Source organism: Squalius cephalus (assembly GCF_949319135.1).
Source record: "Squalius cephalus genome assembly, chromosome: 8".
Lineage (NCBI taxonomy): Eukaryota > Metazoa > Chordata > Actinopteri > Cypriniformes > Leuciscidae > Squalius > Squalius cephalus.
Genome location: NC_137129.1, coordinates 31476424 through 31490041, shown reverse-complemented (window position 1 = coordinate 31490041; position 13618 = coordinate 31476424). Strand labels below are relative to the sequence as shown.

The 13618-nt window shown below is 36.5% G+C and overlaps 1 protein-coding gene across 5 annotated transcripts in view; it reads left to right on the top strand.

Annotated features, from left to right (window-relative positions):
• The window catches only part of znf516 (zinc finger protein 516), a 41945-nt gene that overhangs the window by 8763 nt on the left and 19564 nt on the right, over positions 1 to 13618 (top strand). The window contains exon 1 of one of the 5 annotated variants that reach the window (XM_079878487.1): positions 1269 to 1480. The exons of the other annotated variants lie outside the window; for them this stretch is intronic. The gene's annotated coding sequence lies outside the window, so the exon portion shown is untranslated. Of the gene's footprint in view, positions 1 to 1268; positions 1481 to 13618 lie in introns of those variants that run through there. 5 annotated transcript variants of the gene reach the window in all.

The following is a 13618-nucleotide window of genomic DNA, read 5'->3' as shown; positions in this document are numbered from 1 at the left end:
CTGACAACACAGCTGAGATGACTAATGAGTTTGCAAATAAGAGAACTTAATGAGTTGCCAAATACTTGTTAATGCGCACCCTGCAGACAGATGAACAGACACACGCTCTCATTGAGTGGTGTGTTATGTCTTCGCTGCTCCCCCGGGCCATCTGATGGGGAGCTGGCACTACAGCCGAGCAGCTCCAACACGCGTGGTCAACATGTGGGCGGTAATCCCGCTATTAGGGTAATCTGCTCAACCCACCAATCAATAGAGAGCACGCCCATCCTCCATCAGAGCCCTGTAACAGGCAAAATTAGGGCTGAAGAAAAATGATTTAATCACTGGGATTAAGTGCAGCTGAGGGGGAGGAGGAGAGACTCCGCATGAAGAATTTAATTTGCTGAGTTAAGACGTCCAGGTTAAGAGTGAACAGATGTCTGATGATATTTATTTGATTATATACCTGTTTGTGCTTTTTGTTTGTTTTTGATTAGGCACTGAATGGTCAGTGTTTTATAGTAAGTACAGCGTTAGATGCATACAGATGCTCCAAAAAATATACATGAATGTCATTGCATTACATAACCAAATATCAAACCAAGTGTTTAAAGACATATTTCAAGCAAAACAATTCACAAAATAATTACATGTTCTAGTTGTCTTGGCTGATCATGTCCATTGTTTAACTGTGCAAGGACACCTGTGTGAAATGAATTTCTAAATGGAAAAATCCAAAGACTAGAAAAGGTCATTCTAAAAAGTGTCGAGCATCAATCTTTTTTCCACTCGGTTCAATATTTTGACATATACTGCAATACATTTTTAAGTATTTTGCATGTAGTTTAAACAATATGGAATGTCATTTTGGTGTAATAAATAAATAAATGTATTTTTTTAAATAACACACATATATTGTTACTTATTACAAAATGTCATTCCACTTCATATTAAAGTAATACTGTTTTGTAATTGTGTTTTGATCCGTGGCAGTGATTACGGCCTCAATCAGTATAGTAAGATACAGTAAACTAACTGTACTTGTTTTTCCGGAGTGTTAAGGCAGGAATACATGTCTTAATATGCCCATGTTTTGTTGTATACATACACAAAGTGATACTATCTGTCTTGACTAAACCTGAAGTGATGGCAGATCCCTTATCTTTTAATTCAGTAATGCTGACTAATCAGCATCACCCAGTATAGTGGAAAAACCGGCTGGTGGTGTCATGACTGTACGTTACTTGCAGTAAATACAAATGTGTTTTGATCATAAAAACTGTTTTGGAATGATTGTATCCAGGATTTGTGTGTGTATCAGCTGTGTTGGGCGTGCATAATGCCCAGTGTCTAGTGGAGGGCTTGGCACATGCATGAGCTGGCATCAGCGGGCAGAGAGAGAGACAGAGAGAGCTAAGCAAGGCACAGCTTTGGCACAAGAGAGCACAACAAGTGATGGCAGTGTGTATCTTCCTGTCCAACGTTCCAACAGGAACAGGTTGGTACTGTATACTGCACACATCCCTGTTTTTGACCATGACCTCACTGCCTTCTTGTTCAGCATGTATACTTAGTAGAGTTCTTCTGAACCACTGCCATGGTCTTTTGCCTTTTTAAGGGGATAGTTTACACAAAAATATATTTATTCACACATCTCATGTTGTTCCAAACCTGTGTGATTTTTTTTTCACCATATAATGAATGTAAATGGCACTGCAGCTGTAAAGCTCCAACAAAAACATATAAGATGCTTATAAACTCTATATATTCCAAGCCTTCATAAGCCATACAATAGCTTTGTGTTAGAAATGAACAATTTAATTAGTTATTTACTGAAAGTTATTGTGTGTATGTCGTCTGTATAGTTTTATGGTGCTTTTTTCATTGTTTGAAGACTTTGACAGCTTCGGTTCTTATTCACTTTGATTATATGGAAAAGACCAGCCTGTATATTCTTCATGTTTTAAAAATTCATTGTGTTCAGGAGAGAGAAAGTCAATTTGGAGTAAATTTGGAGTCAGTAAGATTTATTTATGTTTTTTTTTGTAAGAAAGTTTTTTTTTTCAGCAATGATGCATTCAATTGAAACAGTAAAATATTTATATTTCCATTAAACATTCTTTTAAACGTATTATTATTTATCCAAAAATTCAGATTTTTTTTTTTTTTTTTTTTTTTTGCATTTATGCATTATAAAAATATCAAGAAGTACAAAAGTTTTCAACATTGATAACAATAACAAATCTTTTTTGAGCACCAAATCAGCATATTCAAATGATCGTGTGACACTGAAGACTGGAGTAATGATGCTGAAAATTCAGCTTTGCCATCACAGGAATAAATGACATTTTAAATAACATTTCACAATATTGCTGCTTTTACTGTATTTTTGCTTAAAGAAATGCAGCCTTAGTGAGCAATTGAAAAATCATACCGACTCCAAACTTTCATTTTTGGGTAAACTGTCCCCTTTATCTCATTGCAGCATAAACAACCATATCATATCAAACTAAGACCAGACCTTTCCAGACCATAGCAATGCTGAAAGATGGTTTCACAGCAAAGACCGATCATATGATACCATGAAAGGCCAAATTAGACACCAAACCGAACCTGGTTAAACCAGATCATGTTGTACATTTAGAACATAATACTCTCCAAACCACAGCACATCAAGACATAACAATGCCAAACTAGACCAAACCTGACTATACTATGCTAAGAACCCTTTTTGATGCTTGGTGATTCAGTAGTGCATATTAATCACACACTGTCTAACAAATGTTCCATTTGAGATTATAGAAACAAGTCATTGTTGCTATTGGCTGGAAACCACACAAACAGTTGAGGCGACTCCACCCTTAGACAGAACCGAAACAGCTCTTTTTCTCTTGAGCTTGTGATGCAAAGTTCAAACCACCCAATCTGATAGTCACCAGGAATTTTAGTTAGTTTCACATAGGTAGTTTCTGCTATGGAATCGCTTTGTAAACTGTCTAGGACAGATTCTGCTATGTAGACTTGCCTTGTTAGTTTTGTTTCCTCTCACGTGTCACTGTTAGTGACAGCTGAAACCGCCATAACAACCTCAATGTTTAGATTAGTGATACCTTTTTTTTTTCTTTTCTTTTTTTTAAGACATAATTAACTCTTAAAGTGATAGTTCACCCAAGAATGAAAACTGTCATAATTTATTCACTCTTGTGTTGATCTAAACTTGTTGGATTTTTGAACACCATCAGACCCCATTGACTTTCAGATTATGTTATTTTGTTTTCTTATTTCGTTATCAAAATTATTCCAATTGACTAAAAATTCTGTATTATGCAGGACAGACATGTAATTTGGCGATGTCACTTTGTAAAGAAAGCCTGCGCACATATATATTCAAACGCGCACACCTTAGACTAAACACTTAATATGCATGTGCACACCGTCACCGTTTTCACAGATTCACGTTTTTTGAAGTTTACACGGAGATGAGAACGTTTAAAAAAAAAAATCAAAACTTGCACCTTGGAACCTATTTTAAAGTTTGCGTTCTGGAGCCACCAAACACCATCGTCATGCAAATGAACGGCCATTAAAAGTTTTCTGTTTTCAGTTGAAAAGAGTGTTGTGGAAGTGGCCCCTAAGTTAATATCTAATGATCTTTGCAATAGAAGTGAATCAATCAAAAACTTACTTTAGCTGGAAAATAACTTTTTTCTAGAGCTGCTGTAAAGCCAAAACAATCTCTGTTCTATTAATTTCCTATTCTCACTGTAAAGCTGCTTTGAAACAGTCTGTATTGTTAAAAGCGCTATATAAATGAAGGTGATTTGACTTTTCAGCAGAAGAAACAAAGCCATAGAAGGAAACCATTAACAAGCCGAATAGTTCTTTACATGATTTGTGGAAAGTTGTTTTAAAACTTTAGGAAAGACAAACTCAGCTGGTCCGGGTTTTGCCTTTCACAATCAGATGCTTTTATTTATTTTCGAGGGACTTAAGTGAAATTACATTTGACAAAACCACAAGCAAATGACCTGGCAGATCATACTATACTATAAAACCTATAGTGCTATATCATACACTATATCAAACGAAATATGTAACACTACAGATGTTGCTATTTAAAGCCAAACTGTTACTCAGTCTTATCAGAGGTTTGTTTGAGTGACGGAGTTATTTGTATACGAGTATCACATTCTTTGTTCACTGATCTGATTTCAAGGATATGTTCTGTTAAAGCAGCGGTGCGTTTGCTCTCCTCTTTATGCAGTGCACTCCTCTGTATTTTAGAAACTTGCTAATAGTGTCTCGTCTCTCTGGAGATGTCCCTGTTGTGCCTTTTTCCTGTGGACTGATTGCATGTGGATTTCAACTAATTGGATCCTGTGGATGTCAAGGCCTTGCTGCTGTAAATTATTCAGAGTCTAGTTTGTCTGTAAAACAACATGTCGAAAAGCACCGCACGTTATATCTTCATTTGTGTACTTTGTATTTAATGAATTTAATCGATCGTTGCTTTAAATATGGATGTGTGTATATATTATTTTGAAAGGATTATGATTGTGTAAATGGGAAGGGAGAGTATGTCTTGGTCTTGTGGGTGGCCAATGATTTTTATGCTATTTTAAAGTGGAAATATTCAACCCAGTCCCAGGCTCAGTCGAAAAAAACATGCATTTCTGCAAAATCATATTATGTTGCTTCTTGCACATTCAAAACTTTTAAACTGAATTATCCGGTGTGTGGCATTAAAATCACGTTATTTTATCCGAAACATGAATATGAATCTGAAAATGTTGAATTACTTTGAATGTTGTACATATCATTGCAATTTGAAAATGAAATGCCTGGTGAGTGGAATTAAAAGGTTAATTGCATTTAAAAATAACTTGCCACCAACACTAAATCCTAAACACTAAAGTCTTTTTCATCAGGTCTTGTGTTTCGATTTTATCCAAAGGCTGCGCATTGCTGTACCAGGTGAGGTACTGAGCAAGTTTAATATGTCAGAACCCATACATGGCAAATTTATTACCAAAGCCATGGTAAAAGTGTTTTGTATTGTGTAAAGAACCGGAAGAAAATAGGTCTTCATTAATCTTTAATCTGCCTCAGTAAAAAGCCTCAAATTTGTGTGAACAGAAATAAAAGTTATCAGTGTTTTACTGTCGTTTTCACCTGGAAAACGCAATGAATTGAATGTATAGGTAAAAAAAAAAAAAAAAAAAAAAAAAAAAATCCAATGAGCCTAGGTTGGGAATATTTGCACATTTCAGCTTCCCCAACAGCTGTTCCTCTGAGAAAGAGCTCAGAGATTATTAATAGCTCGAACTCGAGGGAATTCGCTTATTGAGAAAAATAAAGCTAGCATTCAGTGCCAAACCTCTCATATCCAAAACAGTGCGACCCTTCTGTTCAAATTTCTCAAGTTTTTGAAGTCTGTTTCTTGTGGATATTTCTTGTGCAAGTGCATACTTATACTACCAGTAAGAAAGTCTTCAGTAAACTCGTTTTTTTTTTTTGCTCTCTAGCTTTTTCAGTGTTATATCTGAAATCAATGTTGTGCTACAAAAAAGCGTGATCAAATCACCTAGTAGCCCTTTTGTTTGTAGGGAGACACAAAAGCTTTTGTGCAGTTTTATACAATAACAATTTACAGCATTTATTTTGCACATTCTAATAGATTTTTGACATTAAAGTTTATACTTTTAGTTAATGCATTAACTAACAAAGAACAGTAGTAGCCTAAAAAAAACAAAAAAACATTTGGATTTCCTGAAACCTTAACCATTAGCTGATGTTTGCATATACAACCTTACTGTAAAACTGTCACCAAACTTTTTACATCCTCATTTTGTCATTTGTAAGGAATGGACAGAAGTATCATACATGTATTTTCCTGACAAGCCTTAAGTCTTAACAGTCGTCACATGATACAGTGTAAATATATAATTCATCTTGACAGTCGGTGCTGCTGGTCCCCTGAGGGCAAAACTCTTTTACATCTGTTTTTTTTTGTATCGTGACAAGTGATAGTAGCACTGTTGTCTCACACTTCACCAAGCTTGTTTAAAGAGGTTCAGAGAGATCAGCTGAATGAAGTCTGTGGTCTGGAGAAGGACGCTGGCAGCTTTAGTTCACTTCCTTGGGGTGACTGGGATTAAAGAGTGTAATCCACCTCATTTTTGCACCAGACGTCCAGCTGGACTGACCTCAAATCCCAGAGAGCCCGACATGACATATCTCTCAGCGAGGGGAATGCTCGACACCACCATTTTGATCAGGCTTGAGCCAAAACAGCCCTTTATACAATAACATGAGAGGCTATTGTTTAAGTTGAGCTGTAGTAAACAACCAAAATAGTAAATGGGTGAATCTCACAAAAATTGTAAGAAATCTCCAGATGATTCACTCAAAAATAAATTTAAAAAAATCGTTTTTGGGATGAGAACAGATTGTATTGTTGTCAGCAATAGTGACAAACTGGAGTTTTTTTCTGGAGGGTGTGAGTTGGGCGTCCTCTCTGCCGATCCATCAGAATTCCAGCTATTGTTGCGCTCCAGTGGTTGCTCTATAAACAGGAAGTGAGACCTCTCATCAGAGTAAAGGCTTCCTGCTGAAATGACAACACACACTCACACACATGTACTTATTCCCCTGGTTATATGTATGCTCACACACTAACCACACCAGCTTCCCCCTCCCAGCATCTAGCACACACACATATATGCACACATACCAGATGGGAGATGGGTGTGACGGGGCAGTTTCATTAAAAAGAGACAGATCTTCTCTTACTATGCAAAAGAAGAACAGAGAAGAGGCAGGGAAAGAGAGCGATTGAGATGGCTTTCATGGTGTTAGATTACCTGTCCTTCTCTGAACTAAGCAGAGTGAGAGAAACCAGCCGTTTTAAGAAACTTGAGCTTGTTCAGAGACTGTGACAATGACCTTAAAGCATATATTCATATTCTTTACTGCATGCATGATGTAATAAAGTCAACAACAAAAAGAAAAAAGAAAGAAAAAATTTTTTTTTTAGTGCTGGGCAACGATTAATCGCATCCAAAATAAAAGTTTGTGTTTACAAAATATATGTTTACTGTAATTATTTTGTATATATAAATACACACATATGTATGTATATTTAATAAATATTTGCATGTATATATATTTATACATAATTGATGTTATGTATAAAAAACACTTAAATTTATACATGCATGTGTGTGTATTTATATATATACAAAATATCTATACACAGTACACACACATATATTATGTAAACACAAACTTTTATTTTGGATGCGAATAATCGCACTATTATTTTTATTTCCAAACGACTTAAAAAGTAGTTTTATTTCTTTTTTAATGACTCTTTTCCCAAACAAGTTAATCATTTTGATAGAGAGTTGTATATCTGTCCATTGAAGTAGATAATAATGGTAAATATTCCTGCAGTACCCTGTGCACCACTTTAATCCCATATTGAATTTATGTTGCGCAAGTTTCTGGATGGCACGAAGTCTGAAGTAATGAGTTTAGGTAAGAGGGACCAGAGCCAGTGGTTGTTCTGTAGGCAAAATTCAGTGACTTGAATTTGATGCGAGCGGCAACTGGCAACCAGTGCAATTTTGTGAGGAGAGGAGTGACGTGTGCTCTCTTCGGCTTGTTAAAGACCACTCTAGCTGCGGCATTCTGGATCAGTTGCAGAGGTTTGACAGTGCAAACTTGAGATTTCTCTCTGATTTGGTAGGATATTAAATTAAATTGAATGTGAAGGATTTTAACTGACAAGATGATTGACAGAGCAGTTGCAGTAGGTGACAGGATGCATGTAAATAAGCGACAGAGTGATCCTTTATATGCAATTATGATGAAATAGTATGTCCCAAAGCTTGCCAACTATTCTGCTACACACTCAAAAGTATTTACTTTCTCTTCACAAAAACTACATACCTTTAGGGCATACTATAAGTAGGCGAATTGGGATGCAGCACATGACTGTCATATATAATTATGGGGTCAAAGATTATCACTCATGGTAGTTTGAATGTAAGACCACACCCTGAATGGTTAAAAAATTGCTTTTAAAGATCTTTTCTCTGTAGTGGGCATCAGAGGGTAAAGATAATAGGATTTAATGCACTTTACAGGAGAAATCTTATCCCTAAAAATGCTGCCCCAGGTATTGCCCTTGCTAAATAAGCATCACTATCTCTGTTTCTATTGCTCATACATAGGAATTTTAACAAACCCTTCACCCAAAGTATTAAACTTGTTTCGGCTACAGACATGAATAATACCTCAAATCATGTGCTACTGCTTTTCTAAGCATGAATTTCACCTAATAGAAAGAGGATCCAGAGTCATATCTAGGGAACAGAATGTCAAAGACATGGGGAGGGCTCTTTTAACTTGGATGGGTAAGCAAGCAACCACACAGAACACCCTAGCAACCACCTAGCAACACCTCAGGACCCTTTACACCTCATAGCAATGTCCTGGCAACGACCCACAAAACTATAGCAGCATCATGGTGGCTTTTATTCCATGCACAGGCAAACACCACTCACATTTTCTCTCTCTCTCTCTCTCTCTCTCTCTCTCTCTCTCTCTATATATATCTTTAACTCTTTCATTGACGGAAATTTCCATCATTTATGACACAACGCTTCCCCGCCATTGACGGAATTTTTCCGACTTTACGGTAGGGGGCACTATTACACATCTTCTGAAAGAGTACAGAATCTCTGGATCAAGATACACGTACAAAAGAAGCAGAAACAAGCGGTAAAAGCATTGCTTATGCATAGTGTTTGAAAAAAACAGCAGCTTTTTGTTCGAAATGTTGATAAAAAAATAATGCATGAAGCTAGAATTAAACTTTTTAGCGCAATTTTCCACCGGACAAAATTGCGATTGTTAACTCATGATTTCTGTTCTGTCTGTGCGCACCAATCTTGCACTTCTATCTACTCCTCAACCAGACCACCTAGAGACTTTGGGTTTTCGGCATTATGTTAAGGAAGGTCTAATCTCGGGAACGCACAAAAAAAAAATCCAGGAAAAGATTTACTATCTCTTAGTGTTGTGATCCCATGACGTCAGAAAATTGCGCTAAAACACTCACTGAGTTTTTATTACTTGTTTTTAAAGAAGAGGCTTTGTTCTTTTCTTTTGATATGTTGCATGTTGTTCAGATATTCATACAACAAAATAATCTGGGTGCCATAAAATGTGTGAAAATTTTCAAAAAAGCTGGCGGTAAAAAAAAAAAAAAAAAAAAGCTGGCAGGGAAAGAGTTAAAAACTTGCCACTTTTCACGGTTCTGGTATAATAAACACTATTTGCTGGGTGAGGGTTATCACAGTGTGAATTCGACATTAATAAATAAACAGTTGGAGAGACAATACTTTGAAGGCCATGAGAAAGACATCTGGCTGCCCTGCACTCTCTAACCGAGCAATGGTGATCACGTCTCTCGCCAAGGACGCAGATATACTTGCGGAGGCCAGGCGGTTCTGAGGAAGAGTGTCCCACTTGGGCTGCCATCAAGGGCAATAAAGCATAGAGGCGGTGCAGGGATGAGCTGCGCTATGTGAAATTGCATATAACGCAAGAATTGATCGAATGTTGTAGTTTTAGCTTGTTTTTAGATGGTTTTAGCTGTTTGAATTGATCAAATGATGTAATTTGTGCTTTTTTTATGTATTTGGATGTTTTCAACAGTTACATAAGTAAATGATGACAGAATTTTCAGAGTAAACCTTTTTCTTTTTTTTTTATTAATATGGTTCATACAGATCTAGTGTAACAGAGGCCAACTAGTAGTTGCTGTGCGAGTAAACCTCACTCCTCTGATCTCAATAGACGCTCTAGCGACAGATGCTAGAGGTTGCAGTCTTTAGCCTCCTTGTTAGAGCGCCTGACTCTCATGCCGGAGACCCGCACGGAGCAGGGTGTGAAGGACCCGGTGAGAGGGGTTACACTGGCAACCCAAAGCCTGGAACTTAAGGGGGGGGTAGTTCACCCTAAACTGAAAATTTACTCACTTTGGTGTTGTTCTAGTGGCCTATGCCCTTCTTTCTTTTATGGACCACAAAATGTGTATTTTAAAACAAAAATTGTCCTGCTAGCGCTCATCCATATAATGGCACTGAATAGCGACCAGCATCAAGCTTTTTTTAAAAAACGATGTGACACGTGTTGTATATTCCAAGTGTTCTGGGGGTATACAATATGAAATTGAATGTGTTATTTAATGAAAATCCTTACCTTGGCCATTGGTCTTCAGTGCACAGCTATGGGATGTGCGCATTTGTGTGACACTGTTAGCGCTGCAGCTCACTCCATCTCAGGCAGAAAAAGCACACAAGTTGTGAGAAATCAAGATTTAAAAAAGCGCAACAAGAAATACAACGCTTAGAAATCCCCCAAAAATTATCCATCTACTTTCTTCACTGAGACCAATAAGCTTAGTTTGTATAATGACAGTTGACAGATGTGAACGTGATAGCTTCTTGTTATATTCAACTCAGAGAAGGATTATATTTCGTGTCGTGATTTCTCTCAACTTGTGCGCTTTTTCTGGGCAAGACGGAGTGAACTGCAGCGATAACAGTCACGCAAATGTGCATGTCGGGTAGCAGAACAACACCAAGGTGAGTAAATTATGACTTAATTTTCATTTTAGGGTGAACTATCCCTTTAACACTGAGTTGCCACAGGGGGCTTCTGCAACCCCTTCAATCAGCAATCGCTCACCCTCAGGATATAAACCCAATGGAGAGGTGTAGGTTGTGCCATAACATATGCTCAAACGTATAGATGAAACGTTGATATGGATTTCAGGGTTTTGATGTGGGGCGTTTTCAATGAACGCCCCACATTTGCAGCCTTTCCTGTTCATGTGCCACATGTGTTCTATTTAACCTTCATTTGTTGAGAAAGTGTTTGCAAAAAAGAAGGGGAGACAAAAGAAAGAGAGAGAAAGAGAGCCTGAGCTGGCCTTACCATGATAATCTAATCCCTGTTCAGAGGGCTTTTTTTAGAGAGCAAGTTAATGCCTTCAGATTATAGTTCAGCTCTAGACCACACCAACCACACTAGTGTATCTGCAAGCCACTTACTGTCACAATATCACTTCTACAGTCACACAAAGAAAATTAAAAACAAGACAACTGTGATAACAGTGTAAAGCAGGGTTATTATAGTTAACTAAAATAACATTTCTCATTTGAATTTAGTTTAACCTAATGTAAACTTAATAAGTAAAACTGAAATAAAATTCTCAGAGAATATCCTGGCCTTTTAATACACTTAGGAGTGAAAAAAGGATACAAAACAACCATAAAATTTGACGTGTGCACTATATTCCACTATATTCCATTTTGATTCATGAACAAATCATTAAGACCAGTTTTGTGAACTGAATCAACTGATTCATTAAAAAGATCTGATACAAAAGAATGAATCGCTTCTTCTAAACTTCAGCCTGTTAGCCTGTTTCAAAAGACACTTTTTGAATATCATTTTAAATGACATGAAGGTGAGTAAATGATGACATGGCGATAAAAGGGCTTTAAAGATGTTTGATTTTATGGCTTTTCTGTGAATTTAATTGCAGTTTGCAACTATCAAATTATAATAGATTGCATTCAAATCAGTGAGAGGCAAGATGTTAATCTGGTCAAGACCAGCCAAAACTTATTTGTCTGTTTGAGTGTGTATGTGTGTGTTTCTTGGACGAACTGTGTGGCCGCATAGGTGTTATGTCATACTGCCATCAGGAGTGCTGCAGAGGCTCGGGCTGATATTACATAAGCATTACTGCTGGTGTCCCTCTCTCATCTCTCGATCACTGCTGTCACACACACACACACACACACACACACACACACTTGCATGCTTTGTCTTGCACCCAAAACATACAAATCCACCTGTGGACACATAGAAGCTTTTTCCCTTTATCCCAAACAAATTTACTGTACATGACAATTCGCCACAGATCTGCATGAATTATGTACACTATAATGTCATCGTGATGATATGATGGCTAGCTGCCTGTCTTATCACTTTATAATCTCTACAAAAAGTAATCATATTCTTTATCACTATCTTTGTCCTCTTTGCCAATAAAATTAGCTAAGAAATGTAATAAAATAAGGTAAGTGTTACGTGTTCCACGTATAAAAGAAAGTCACAGATGTTCGGAATGATATGGGTGAGAAATTGATGACAAAATCATTCCTTTAAAGTATTTTTTTTTTTAAGTAAAGGAATGCTGATGGAATCCTAATGAATTAAATAATACGATTTTTTTTTTTAAATGTGAAGTAATTTGAATAAACTTACGTTTCAAAAATTAATTTAATTCATTATTTGATTTGACTCAGTGGTGTGAAATATTTGAGTAAATGTAATAAGTTACTGTATTCTTAAGGATCTGTTTGGCTACTTTGTAGTTTTACGAGAATCATAGTTATTAACTTTTACTCTACTTCACTACATTTTTGAAAAAAGTACATTTACTCTGTCTTTACGCCAATACATTTGTGATGAGTAATGCAATTACATGTTACATTTTGCATGGCACCTAACTTTTTCTGCAGCAGTTTAAATCTGCTACTGTTTCTGTTGTTGTAAGATTTGTTGAAACTAAATCTGAGGATTAAATTTGGGTCCCGTTTACACCTGGTATTAAGATGCGATTTTGTGCACAACACTAAATACAAGTGTAAACGGGGTCTGAGCTTTTCCACTTTCGACCACTTCCAAAGGCCAGATTGCTTTCGTAGTGTAAACGCTAATGTGGTCGAAAGCGTTCGAACAGCCACAAAAGACTACTCTCCACCTACTGATCTACCGTGTAAACATTAAGGGAAGTGCTAGCCAGATGTTGCTAGCGTGGTCTCGTGGCTGTCAAAGCAGAAACTAAAGCTATGCTCTCCGTATGTTTTTCCGTCGTCTCTGGGCGCGTTCATATGTAAATTGCGCAAGCTTATTTTGTCCATTAGATCGAAAGATCTGAAAAAACAACAACATATATTTACCCGCCCATAGACCCTCCCTCGAAGAAATCAGGACAGAAGCGGCTAAAAGTGAACAAAAGACACAGATTAAAATATCAGGTGTAAACGGGTATGTGTCTCCCTCGTCTTCTGGTGATTCGATTGACCAAAAACGCATCTTAATACCAAGTGTAAACAGGCCTTAGTGTAAAACAAGTGAGAAAAAATTTGGAATAAAAAAAAAAAAACCTTTCCTAATGCACTCAAAAGGCACTTATTATATATATATATATATATATATATATATATATATATATATATATATATATATATATATATATATATATATATATATATATATATATATATATATATAGCTATAGCCTATCCTTACAATGTTTGGTGTGAGAATATATATATATATATATACAGTATATATTCTCATACCATTGTAAGGATTGTTACAATCATTACGTGCATTATATTTTCTTTTTACTAATTTCTTTTGAACAAAAGGACTGCATTATACAGTCACAACTTTTAAGGCTTCTACCTACAGTCTCAGAAAATTTTGTCTAATTTGTTTCCACCAACTTAAACCCTTTTCTTTGATATCATCACTCAGGATT